Source organism: Syngnathus typhle, linkage group LG20, assembly GCF_033458585.1.
Source record: "Syngnathus typhle isolate RoL2023-S1 ecotype Sweden linkage group LG20, RoL_Styp_1.0, whole genome shotgun sequence".
In the NCBI taxonomy this organism is placed as follows: Eukaryota; Metazoa; Chordata; class Actinopteri; order Syngnathiformes; family Syngnathidae; genus Syngnathus; species Syngnathus typhle.
The window spans coordinates 8,101,226-8,113,604 of NC_083757.1; the positions used below are offsets into that span (position 1 = coordinate 8,101,226).

Sequence of the window (12,379 nt, forward strand, 5' to 3'; positions counted from 1 at the left end):
GGCTGATGGACGTGCCTGCTTGGAAGGCTTCACAATGTTTCACAGGAACCGAAGAGATTCTTACACAAACTGTCCTGACTTGGCAACGAAACTTGGTGGCGGCGTAGGTATTTGTGTCAAAAGTCACATTGCAGCCCAGGAAAAGAAATACATACAGGGTGTGACCGACATTGAATTTGTTGTGGTGAAACTTGAAGCTCCCCTCAATGTGTTGATTGCTGCCGTTTACAGGCCTCCAGGCAACAGTCTGCGCACTTTTCTGCCAAGCTTGGGAAATCTCTTGCGGTACCTTGAAGTAATGGACCATCATCAGATCTTGGTATGTGGAGATTTTAATGAAGATATGCTATCTGCCTCATTCAAGCCCATTCTCGATTTGTTTCGCTCAACAGGTTACACGCAACTCATAACCACTGCTACCACTGACAAAAACACATTGCTTGACTTAATTTTTGTCTCTCGACCTCAGTGTGCTCTTCATTCAGGTGTCTTGCAAACGTACTACAGCTATCACAATCCTGTTTTCTGTGTTTTGGCCACTGAAAGGTAAGTCACAGCTAAATCATGTGGTTCAGCATTTGCAAAAAGGATGGAAATCAGAACGTGAACGTTGTCGTAAGTGTATAATATTAGTGGTGGGATGTGGTGGGTGATTTGTTGCCTTTAGGTGAGATGGGATCTGGGGCGAAGGTTGCTCAAAATGACAAATGAAAGAAACCTGCAGATAGGACCTCATGTCTATGGTGGGAAGATAGTCCTATAGGTTGAGATGGAATAGTGGTTGGGGGTCGGTGAGGAATCACGTTGAGTTAAGGGAAGGCAAAGACTTTTTAAAATTTCAAAAAGCCTTCCCTTAACTCAACTTTTTAATTTTTAAAAAGCCTTCCCTTAACTCAACTTTTTATTTTTAAAAAGCCTTCCCTTAACTTAACGTTTTAATTTTTAAAAATGTTACTTTTATTTTTTTTAAATTTTAACTTTTAAAACTTTTAACTTTTTAACTTTTTAAATTAACTTATGGTTGAGAGGAGACTTTTTAACTTTTTAAACCTTTATTTTACAATCAAATTTTAACCTTTTAAACCTTTATCTTACAATCAAATTTTAACCTTTTAAAACTTTATTTTACAATCAAATTTTAACCTTTTAAACCTGTATTTTACAATCAAATTTTAACCTTTTAAACCTTTATTTTACAATCTAATTTTAAAGATGAGTTAAGGGAAGGCCTTTTACATTTTAATTTTTTAATTGTTTTGAACTTTTATTTTGAATTTTTTTGAATGTCATAATCACCAGGCGAGAACAGAAAACAGATGAGGTAAGTTGCTCGTCATGAAACATGTTTTTTCCTCTCTTTCTAAAGACAGTAAATGCTGCTATTCACTCTTTTGTATTTTAACAGTTTTTATCTGGCGAAAGCAGTTCATCCCAGAATGGAGGCCAGAGGTAGGCATGACATATCACCTTATTGTAATGTAATTATAACATTGTAACATGTTGTAATTTATAGTTAAGCTTGTGTAAGCCCTCTGTAGAATCATACATTTTCAATCAATTTAGCTGGATTGTCCTTTTTTCTCCACAAAGACCTTGAGCATGCAAAAACATTCATCATGGACCAATGACTCCCAAGCAGACTCAAGGCACGCCACCCCTACAACATGGCAGCACAAGAGATGCTCAATTCCATCCCTGAAGACATCTCCAGAGATGCCTGGCTGGTGGCAGCTTGGAAGCTGGAGTGGGAGGCAGCTGGCCCCTCCCTCATGCACCGTTATGTCTGGGAACCAGGAGACGGCGCCATAGGAGGAGACGAACTACCTCGCCAGCAGTGGACCACACTGAACCGCTTAAGAACTGGTGTTGGGCGCTTCAACATGTCTAGTGGGGACTGGCGGACAGTGCGGCATGCGAGTGCGGCGCTCCCGAGCAGACAGCCGACCACATCATCAACACCTGCCCCCTTTATAGACCACCCTCAGAGACCGGCCTCTTCGACCTGGGACCAGAGATGCTGGTGTGGCTCCACGACACCAAGTTGGAGCTTTGATGTTACACGAGAGAGAGAGAGAGAGAGAGAGAGAGAAAGAGAGAGAGAGAGAGAGAGAGAGAGAGAGAGAGATGGTGGCAAGAAGCAGGACTTCTTATTCCTCTGTAAGTAGCCAATTATTATTGACTATTGTCACAAAACACTCTCTTTAATTTTGAATGTCTTTTTCAACTCGTGTCCTCAACCACCTCTATGTTTTTTCTTCTTCAGTTTTTTATGTTGCGTGTGGCTCCACATGCTCCATTTGTCTAGACCACCTTGGCCACCTTGGTACTCAGCCTTGATGAGACCTGGCCTGTCTCGCCAAAAAAACGACCGAAATTTTAAGAAGATCCATGGGACCAGTGTTATTCTCCTTTTCTATTGACTCCAAGCAACACGTAAGTAATTGTCATTCCAAATTGAATGTGTTCATATCATTCACTCAAGATGGACACAAGTTGTACATATGCTTGATGTATGACTGTATTTGACTATTGTCACAAAACACTCTCTTTAATTTTGAATGTCTTTTTCAACTCACATTTGTAATGTGATTTTTAAATATGAATTAATTATGATGTTATATTATAGCACAGGGAGAGCCAAGCCTTTAAAAAAAACCTGTACAAGGGAGGCCAGCATCATGAAACACAAACTCGCAAACCAGCATGGTAACACACAGGACTTCTTCTGATTCTTCTGTGAGTAACCAACAAGGAACATTTTCATGAAGCATTTTCCTCCTTTTCCTCAACACCTCTTTCATGTTTTTTTTAGTATGTTCTTGGGTCTTGCCTGTGGTTTTACACGCATCCAGAAATGCTGACAAAGAACAGCTTGGCCTTTAACAGTCGGAAGCCTCGGATTTTACTCTACTAAGCCTCAGATACAGTCTGTTTTCTGTTCTCATTTATTTATTTATTTATTTATTTTTCATTTATTTATTTATTATATTTTTGCCTCACATTATGTTTGCATTATCTTTTGTATAACAGCGTCTACAATCATGTTCCACTTAAGCTCTTAAAAAACAACACTGAAATTAACATAACATCCATCCATCCATTTTCTGAACCGCTTAGTCCCCACGGGGTCGCGGGTGTGCACTTCAGTCTTCAATCGGCCTACCAAGCATGTATTTGGGATGTGGGAGGAAACTGGAGTGCCCGGAGAAAACCCACGCACCCCGGGGAGAAGATGCAAACTCCACACATGGAGGGCTGGAGGTGGAATCGAACCCGCACCCTCCTAACTGTGAGGCGGATGTGCTACCCAGGCTACCCAGTGCCCCTTCACATAACATTCAAAATACAAAATAGCATCCCCATGCACAAGCATGACTTCCTTTATGGCATATTTTTGCCCCACTGCCGTCTTTGATTCAGCTGGAAAAAGAATCATACTGCATTTTTGTCCTAAAAAGCACACTTTTTCTTTTCTTGCGTTTGGTTCATTATGTTTAGTGTGTCAAATGTTTACACGAAAATTTGAACACATTTAAGTCTTAATTCATTATTGTTTATCATCACTGTGTTTATTATTTATTTAATCAGTAAAACATTTGATATGTTTTCTGTTTTTGTTTGTTCTTGTTCTTTGTTTGTTGTCGTTTATCATTTTTATGTTTATTATTTATTATTTTTGTTATTTCTTGAGAGTTTCTAAAAGTTATTTATATTATTTCTAGCATTACATGTTTGATTCAGCAAAAAAACAACAACATTGTATTTAGTCCGATAAAGCACCAATTTTTTTCTTGTTGTGTTTGCTTTATTATGTTTATTGTTTCCAATATTTAAACATAACTTTGACCTCATTCAAGTCTTTGTTCGTTGTCGTTAATCATTTTAATGTTTATTATCTATTGAATCAGTAAAATACTTGATATGTTTTTATTTGTATGTCTTCAGCGTTTCTGAAAGTTATTTACATTATTTCTTGCATTACTTCTTTGATTCAATTAAAAAAACTGTATTTCGTCCCAAAAAGCACGATTTTTTTTCTTCTCGTGTGTGATTTATTATATTTTGTTTCCAATATTTAAACATGAATTTGAACACTTTCGAGTCAAGCCCAATTTATTCATACTTTTTCAGAGTTTCTGAAAGTTATTTATATTATTTCTTGTATTACTTCTTTGATTCAATTAAAAAAAATAAACTATTTCGTCCCAAAATCAGGACTTTCTTTCCGGGTTAACGTAATAAGTCGGTGAGCAATTGGCTAAGGCAGCGCCCAATTACGTGAGCGGTTGTCTAAGGCAGCGCCCAATTATGTGAGTGGTTGCTAAGGCAGCGTTATGGTAGCCAATCAGAGCGGGTGCTCTGTAAACTATTGCGTTTCTGCGTTACTGTGGAAATTATTACTCGCCACTTTAAACTTTGTGAGAATTAAATAAGTATTCCAATATCCTCACATTTCATTTACTAGACATTTGCGTGTACATACCTTTTCTAAATTTTAGAAAAGTCGCGTACACGCAGATTTGCGCTGCAGATAAGAGTTAACATTCAGCAACTTACAAAATACACAAATCAGACATTTATTCGTTTAAGAATACTAATTCATAATGTTCACATGCCCATGTCTTTCACCACGTAGTAATTGCCAATTTATATTTGGTGAACGACATCTGGCCGCAGAGAATGACATTTAGAATCGCGATCAGAATTGTAGTCGAAAATATGTTTTCACCATGACTGACAGCTCTCGATCGTATAATCACATTTCACATGATGTGTTTAGCAGTTAGTATTTTTCTTTCTTCCGTGTGTAATTAATATCATATTAATGTTGCATGGGGGCGGAGTTGGGGGTTGTGCTACGTTCATAGAAATCTGAATTCACAAGGACTGTGATCGTAGTATATCATTAACATCATCTTAAAATGCCGAAACATGTTCACTCAATTGTTTAGTCACATTTCGGACGAATTTACAGAGTCACTGGTGTTCTTAACACGGGGACAGCGGCTGTTTTGAGCTACCTCTAACAGCGGGGTGCGTCAATTGACGCGCCATCGATGCGACACGCTACCGTCGCACATCACGTGTTGTACACGTCATATTAACGCGATCGTCTTGTTCGAGCCCATGCCCCGAGAACGTAATTGTGTGAGGATATTGTCGCGGAGTGACGAGTGTAATTGTATCATAGTTTATGGAGAAAAACAATTTAAAAGGGACATTCAACGCGCTGTCAAATCAGTCATATTTAAACTTGTGCAATGACGTCGGCATGTGGTCGCGGAGGAAAACGTAAGTTTTGGGGGGAATGTTTTAGCAGCATGGGCGATAATTAGAGGTATCAATGTTTTATTTATGCCATCGCTAACACACACAGGGCGGTTATTAGAATATGGGCGATAATTAGAATAATTACGGTATTGCAAATACAATTGCAAAGAAACAATTGGTTGAGGAGCAGTTTTATAGCAGATTTTTGTTGTATTGCGATACCGTATTGCTAATGCTAATCTGTTGATTGTGTCGCGAGAGAGAGCGAAAGAGAGAGAGAGTGTCTCAGTAAAGATATCTGTCACACTCTCATTTCACCTGAGTAAGGTCACTTAGGGCATCATGTTGCCTTAGTAATTGAAGCCTAGATCTACATTTCAACAACTAGTACTAATTTGACATTTTCATTACAGGATCAAAGAGAAATTAAGGTCCTCACATGGCGCGAAACCAACTTTTTCCATGTCAAACTTGGACAGCGGCTGTCCATGACACACATGACAACATCATCTTCTAGTGACGTGGAGCTCCACTCCACAGAAAATACTGTAATAAAGGTACCTAAAGCAAGCAGTTTTTTATGTGTATAAACAAAGGTGTTCTCAATTGAATCAATACTGTTATTTACTTGGGATGCACTGCTATCAGTGGCTCATCATCATTAAGGTTGAAGTCAGATTCATGCTTTAGGAGTTTTCTCAAAATCTGGATCACCAATTTTTTAGGATATTGTCTCAGATACAGCTGTCTGTCTGTCTATCTGTCTATCTGTCTATCTGTCTGTCTGTCTGTTTATATATCTATATCTAACCAACCTACATACCTACCTACCTACCCAACTCCATTCATCCATCCATCCATCCATCCATCCATCCATCCATCCATCCATCCATCCATGTTTTCTCGTGGTGTTTCAAACATAATAAATTGTCATGAAATTTCTTTGCGCAGGAACTGGAAGAAGAGCCCTTTCGCTTTGTGGCCTTTAAAATCAAAGGTGAATAGGTGGAGTTTGTGGACGCCACCAATGCCACCAGAATGGTTCCATTAGAGGAGTGGAACCAAAAATTCCCCGATGGCCCTAATCTTCCCCTAGAGGGGTTTTTGTGGTAATTTTTTTTTTTGTTCTGTTGTTTGTATTTTGTGTTACTTGTTTGTTCTGTTTAAAATGTTCTACTATTAAAGTTTAAAGTTAAATGCACAAAATAATCATTGTTTATTTTATTCATTTTTATTAAATTATGATAATATATTTCACCACTTCATCAACATTTGCCCCCTATAGAGACCACCCTCAGAGGCCGGCCTCTTCGACCTGCGACCAGAGATGCTGGCGTGGCTCCACGACACCAAGTTGGAACTCTGACGTTACACGTGAGAGAGAGAGAGAGAGAGAGAGAGAGAGAGAGGCAACGTCATTCGCCGATTTAGGTGACCCAGTTTATTATTTTGTTTATAGCAAATACAGTCGCAAATATATTGTTTCAATGTGTAGTTATTGGTATTAATGTATAGTATATGATTTTAATCTATTTTCATCTATAGTAATGGTATTTTACCCATGTCTTATTTTGGGATATTTGTAACTTCTGCTGTCTTTATTTTAGCATTCTGGAATACTATGGTTTATTTTGAAAATGTTGCTCAGATGTCGCATGTATTCCCATTCTAGATTGATAGATAGAATTTACGGTAGCGTTCTTTGGCCCGCTGTCCAAAGAACATAGAAAACAATACGGAATGCGATCATCTCATGTGCGGTGGCACCACAAAGTAGATTGCAGAAGTTAATTTAGCAGCATGGACGCGTTACAGGCAGTTACTGCGACCGCAAGGGGGTAAGTATTACTAAAAGAAGCACACAAGTTTCAAACTTGCCAAGTGGACAGTGAAGCAGAAAATAGATTTGTCAAAAAGTGTGAGGAAAATATGTAGTGTTTGCCGACTCACATTTTCCATAGTCCATGTGGAACTGACTCACCTTAAGCAACACGGTGGACACGAACGAAAAAACGCACAACTAAGCAAGGGGGAACCTGGACAGATCCATCAGGCAACGACAAAGATGGTATGTAAATATTTTTTCAAACCCTCTCAAGGTTAATATGAGAATGTACAATGGATGTCTATCGTATAGAAAAAGCTATTATACATTTTGGGTGTAATAAACGACCAGGTAAATGGATAGATAATACATAAAAACCATTTGTTTGCATACATTGATAAATAAAAGATCAACAATATGTGGCACTTGCCTCCCCAGAACTTTTGGTTTATAGGAAGTATTTTTTTCTATGGAAGAAACCCATGCGCCCAAGTGCAATATGTATTTTCGCCAGTAGGGGACGCTGAAAATAAATGTTGCACAGCGGATGAGCTGTCTTCATCATTTCTGTCTGTAACAATTGCACACACAGCCTTACATTTGTAACTAGTTTTAAGAGATGTGCATATTTTTTCATTGGACATGCAATGTAATTCTGTCAACTTTTAAATAAACTGTTATTTTATTTTTAATGTGGATAGAGGATTTATTTTTGGTGTTTCCGATTTTACTGCAGATTATCCAGACATCCCCAACGTCAAAGCAGCAGTATCTTCGTCCTCAGCATCATTATTTTCCACAAAGATTTCTACATTTTTCAACCGACTCAACCCATTCCAACTTTCAACTGTTCATCATTTTTCTACCTATTCCACAACTTCCCACTTACCAAAAACGTCACATCTTTTCTTTTGAAATTCAGACCCAATTCTCCAATATTTCATTTTCCCCTTCTCATTTCTACATTTTTCAACCGATTCGACCCATTCCAACTTTCAACTGTTCATCATTTTTCCACCTATTCCACAACTTACCAAAAACTTCACAGCTTCTATTTTGAAATTCACCACAAATTCTCCAAATATTCTACATTTCTCAAGTAATTCAACACGTTTCAACATCGTTCGGCAGCATTCCCCGAAGAAGTTATTCATACATTTCGCCTTCACACGCAATTTCTCCAGAAATTGCAAAATTCTAGTTGTGTGAAGGCGAAGGCCTTCACACATATGTTATTCTACTCCATTTACTTTATTGTGTGAAGGCGAAGGCCTTCACACATATGTTATTCTACACCATTCTCTATTATTGTGTGAAGGCGAAGGCCTTCACACATATGTTATTCTACACCATTCTCTATTATTGTGTGAAGGCGAAGGCCTTCACACATATGTTATTCTACACCATTCTCTATTATTATTGTGTGAAGGCGAAGGCCTTCACACATATGTTATTCTACTCCATTTACTTTATTGTGTGAAGGCGAAGGCCTTCACACATATGTTATTCTACACCATTCTCTATTATTGTGTGAAGGCGAAGGCCTTCACACATATGTTATTCTACACCATTCTCTATTATTATTAGTGTGAAGGTGAAGACCTTCACACTATTGTTATTCCTGTCCTTTATTATTAGTGTGAAGGTGAAGACCTTCACACTATTGTTATTCCTGTCCTTTATTATTATTGTGTGAAGGCGAAGGCCTTCACACATTGATATTGTACTTTATTATTAAACAACTTATTCCTCCCACTTTTTTGACATCTAACTACTCCCACATGCTTCAACCGATTCACCTCGTTCAACCTTTCACACGTTCCAAAAATTCATGGCACGCTTGCCAGTATTTTTCGCGTTCATAACATTTACCGTTTTTAAGTAATTAGCAAATTTGTGCCTTTTATTTCCCCATTCATTCTTAATGGCAATGTCAACCCGAGCCAGTTTCCTGTAGTGGGTTCGATTCCCACATTGGGCGTCATTAATTATTTTACTCTTTATTCTTCCCGCTTATCATTTTCAACGCTTATCATTTGTAACTAACATTCGCATTCAACATTCATTACATTAAGCAATTTCCACCACTTTGATTACGTATTCGCATTCAACAAACACATTCATTACATTAACCAAATTCAACCAGTATGTAGACAGGGACACAATTAGCTCGTGGGAAACACAAGTGATTCCAGTACACGAGCATCTTTCCCGAGTGGTATCAAAACCCGCGTCAGTTCGATTCCCACATTGGGCGTCATTATTTATTTTACTCTTTATCCTTCCCGGTTATCATTTTCAACGGTTATCATTTGTAACTTTTGTCATTCGCATTCAACATTCATTACATTAAGCAATTTCCACCACTTTGATAACGCATTCGCATTCAACAAACACATTCATTACATTAACCAAATTCAACCAGCAAGAAGGAAGGATCCTCATTAGCTCAGTCGGAAACACAATTGAAATGTCAACCCGAGCCAGTTTCCTGTAGTGGGTTCGATTCCCACATTGGGAGTCATAAATTATTTTACTCTTTATTCTTCCCCCTTATCATTTGTACCTTTTTTGTAACATTTGTAACATTTCATTTTTAACGTTTATCATTTGTACCTTTTTGTAACATGTATTTGTAACATTTTCCCATTTATTTCACAATAATTTATTTTCCCTTTTCATTCTTCCCGCTTATCATTTTTAACGCTTAACGTTTGTAAATTAACATCTGCCTTCGCCTTCACACGCAATTTCTTCCGAAATTGCAATTCTAGTTATTAAACAACTTATTCCTCCCACTTTTTTGACATCTAACTACTCCCACATGCTTCAACCGATTCACCTCGTTCAACCTTTCACACGTTCCAAAAATTCATGGCACGCTTGCCAGTATTTTTCGCGTTCATAACATTTACCGTTTTTAAGTAATTAGCAAATTTGTGCCTTTTATTTCCCCATTCATTCTTAATGGCAATGTCAACCCGAGCCAGTTTCCTGTAGTGGGTTCGATTCCCACATTGGGCGTCATTAATTAATTTACTCTTTATTCTTCCCGCTTATCATTTTCAACGCTTATCATTTGTAACTAACATTCGCATTCAACATTCATTACATTAAGCAATTTCCACCACTTTGATTACGTATTCGCATTCAACAAACACATTCATTACATTAACCAATTGCAACCACGACATAGTAAGGGACTCAATTAGCTCGTGGGAAACACAAGTGATTCCAGTACACGAGCATCATTCCCGAGTGGTATCAAAACCCGCGTCAGTTCGATTCCCACATTGGGCGTCATTGTTTATTTTACTCTTTATCCTTCCCGGTTATCATTTTCAACGGTTATCATTTGTAACTTTTGTCATTCGCATTCAACATTAATTACATTAAGCAATTTCCACCACTTTGATTACGCATTCGCATTCAACAAACACATTCATTACATTAACCAAATTCAACCAGCAAGAAGGAAGGATCCTCATTAGCTCAGTCGGAAACACAATGGAAATGTCAACCCGAGCCAGTTTCCTGTAGTGGGTTCGATTCCCACATTGGGAGTCATAAATTATTTTACTCTTTATTCTTCCCCCTTATCATTTTCAACGCTTATCATTTGTACCTTTTTTGTAACATTTGTAACGTTTCATTTTTAACGCTTATCATTTGTACCTTTTTGTAACATGTATTTGTAACATTTTCCCATTTATTTCACAATTATCTATTTTCCCTTTGTATTCTTCCCGCTCATCATTTTTAACGCTTAACGTTTGTAACTTAAGATCTGCCTTCGCCTTCACACGCAATTTCTTCCGAAATTGCAATTCTAGTTGTGTGAAGGCGAAGGCCTTCACACATTGATATTGTACTTTATTATTAAACAACTTATTCCTCCCACTTTTTTGACATCTAACTACTCCCACATGCTTCAACCGATTCACCTCGTTCAACCTTTCACACGTTCCAAAAATTCATGGCACGCTTGCCAGTATTTTTCGCGTTCATAACATTTACCGTTTTTAAGTAATTAGCAAATTTGTGCCTTTTATTTCCCCATTCATTCTTAATGGCAATGTCAACCCGAGCCAGTTTCCTGTAGTGGGTTCGATTCCCACATTGGGCGTCATTAATTAATTTACTCTTTATTCTTCCCGCTTATCATTTTCAACGCTTATCATTTGTAACTAACATTCGCATTCAACATTCATTACATTAAGCAATTTCCACCACTTTGATTACGTATTCGCATTCAACAAACACATTCATTACATTAACCAATTGCAACCACGACATAGTAAGGGACTCAATTAGCTCGTGGGAAACACAAGTGATTCCACTACACGAGCATCATTCCCGAGTGGTATCAAAACCCGCGTCAGTTCGATTCCCACATTGGGCGTCATTATTTATTTTACTCTTTATCCTTCCCGGTTATCATTTTCAACGGTTATCATTTGTAACTTTTGTCATTCGCATTCAACATTCATTACATTAAGCAATTTCCACCACTTTGATTACGCATTCGCATTCAACAAACACATTCATTACATTAACCAAATTCAACCAGCAAGAAGGAAGGGTCCTCATTAGCTCAGTCGGAAACACAATGGAAATGTCAACCCAAGCCAGTTTCCTGTAGTGGGTTCGATTCCCACATTGGGAGTCATAAATTATTTTACTCTTTATTCTTCCCCCTTATCATTTTCAACGCTTATCATTTGTACCTTTTTTGTAACATTTGTAACGTTTCATTTTTAACGCTTATCATTTGTACCTTTTTGTAACATGTATTTGTAACATTTTCCCATTTATTTCACAATTATCTATTTTCCCTTTGTATTCTTCCCGCTCATCATTTTTAACGCTTAACGTTTGTAACTTAAGATCTGCCTTCGCCTTCACACGCAATTTCTTCCGAAATTGCAATTCTAGTTGTGTGAAGGCGAAGGCCTTCACACATTGATATTGTACTTTATTGTGTGAAGGCGAAGGCCTTCACACATTGATATTTGTGTGAAGGCGAAGGCCTTCACACATTGTTATTCTACTTTATTATTATTATTTTTTTTATTCTTATTATTAAACAACTTATTCCTCCCACTTTTTTGACATCTAACTACTCCCACATGCTTCAACCGATTCACCTCGTTCAAACTTTCACACGTTCCAAAAATTCATGGCAAGCTTGCCACCTTTTTTCCCCTTCATAACATTTACCGTTTTTAAGTAATTAGCAAATTTGTGCCTTTTATTTCCCCATTCATTCTTAATGGCAATGTC

The 12,379-nt window shown here is 37.7% G+C and overlaps 1 protein-coding gene across 1 annotated transcript in view; it reads left to right on the plus strand.

Annotated features, from left to right (window-relative positions):
* Nucleotides 1–6,561: 6,561 nt before the first annotated feature.
* The window catches only part of LOC133144735 (nuclear pore complex protein Nup153-like), a 33,539-nt gene continuing 27,721 nt past the window's right edge, over nucleotides 6,562–12,379 (plus strand). The window contains exon 1 of the mRNA XM_061267633.1: nucleotides 6,562–6,702. The gene's annotated coding sequence lies outside the window, so the exon portion shown is untranslated. The remainder of the gene's footprint in view (nucleotides 6,703–12,379) is intronic.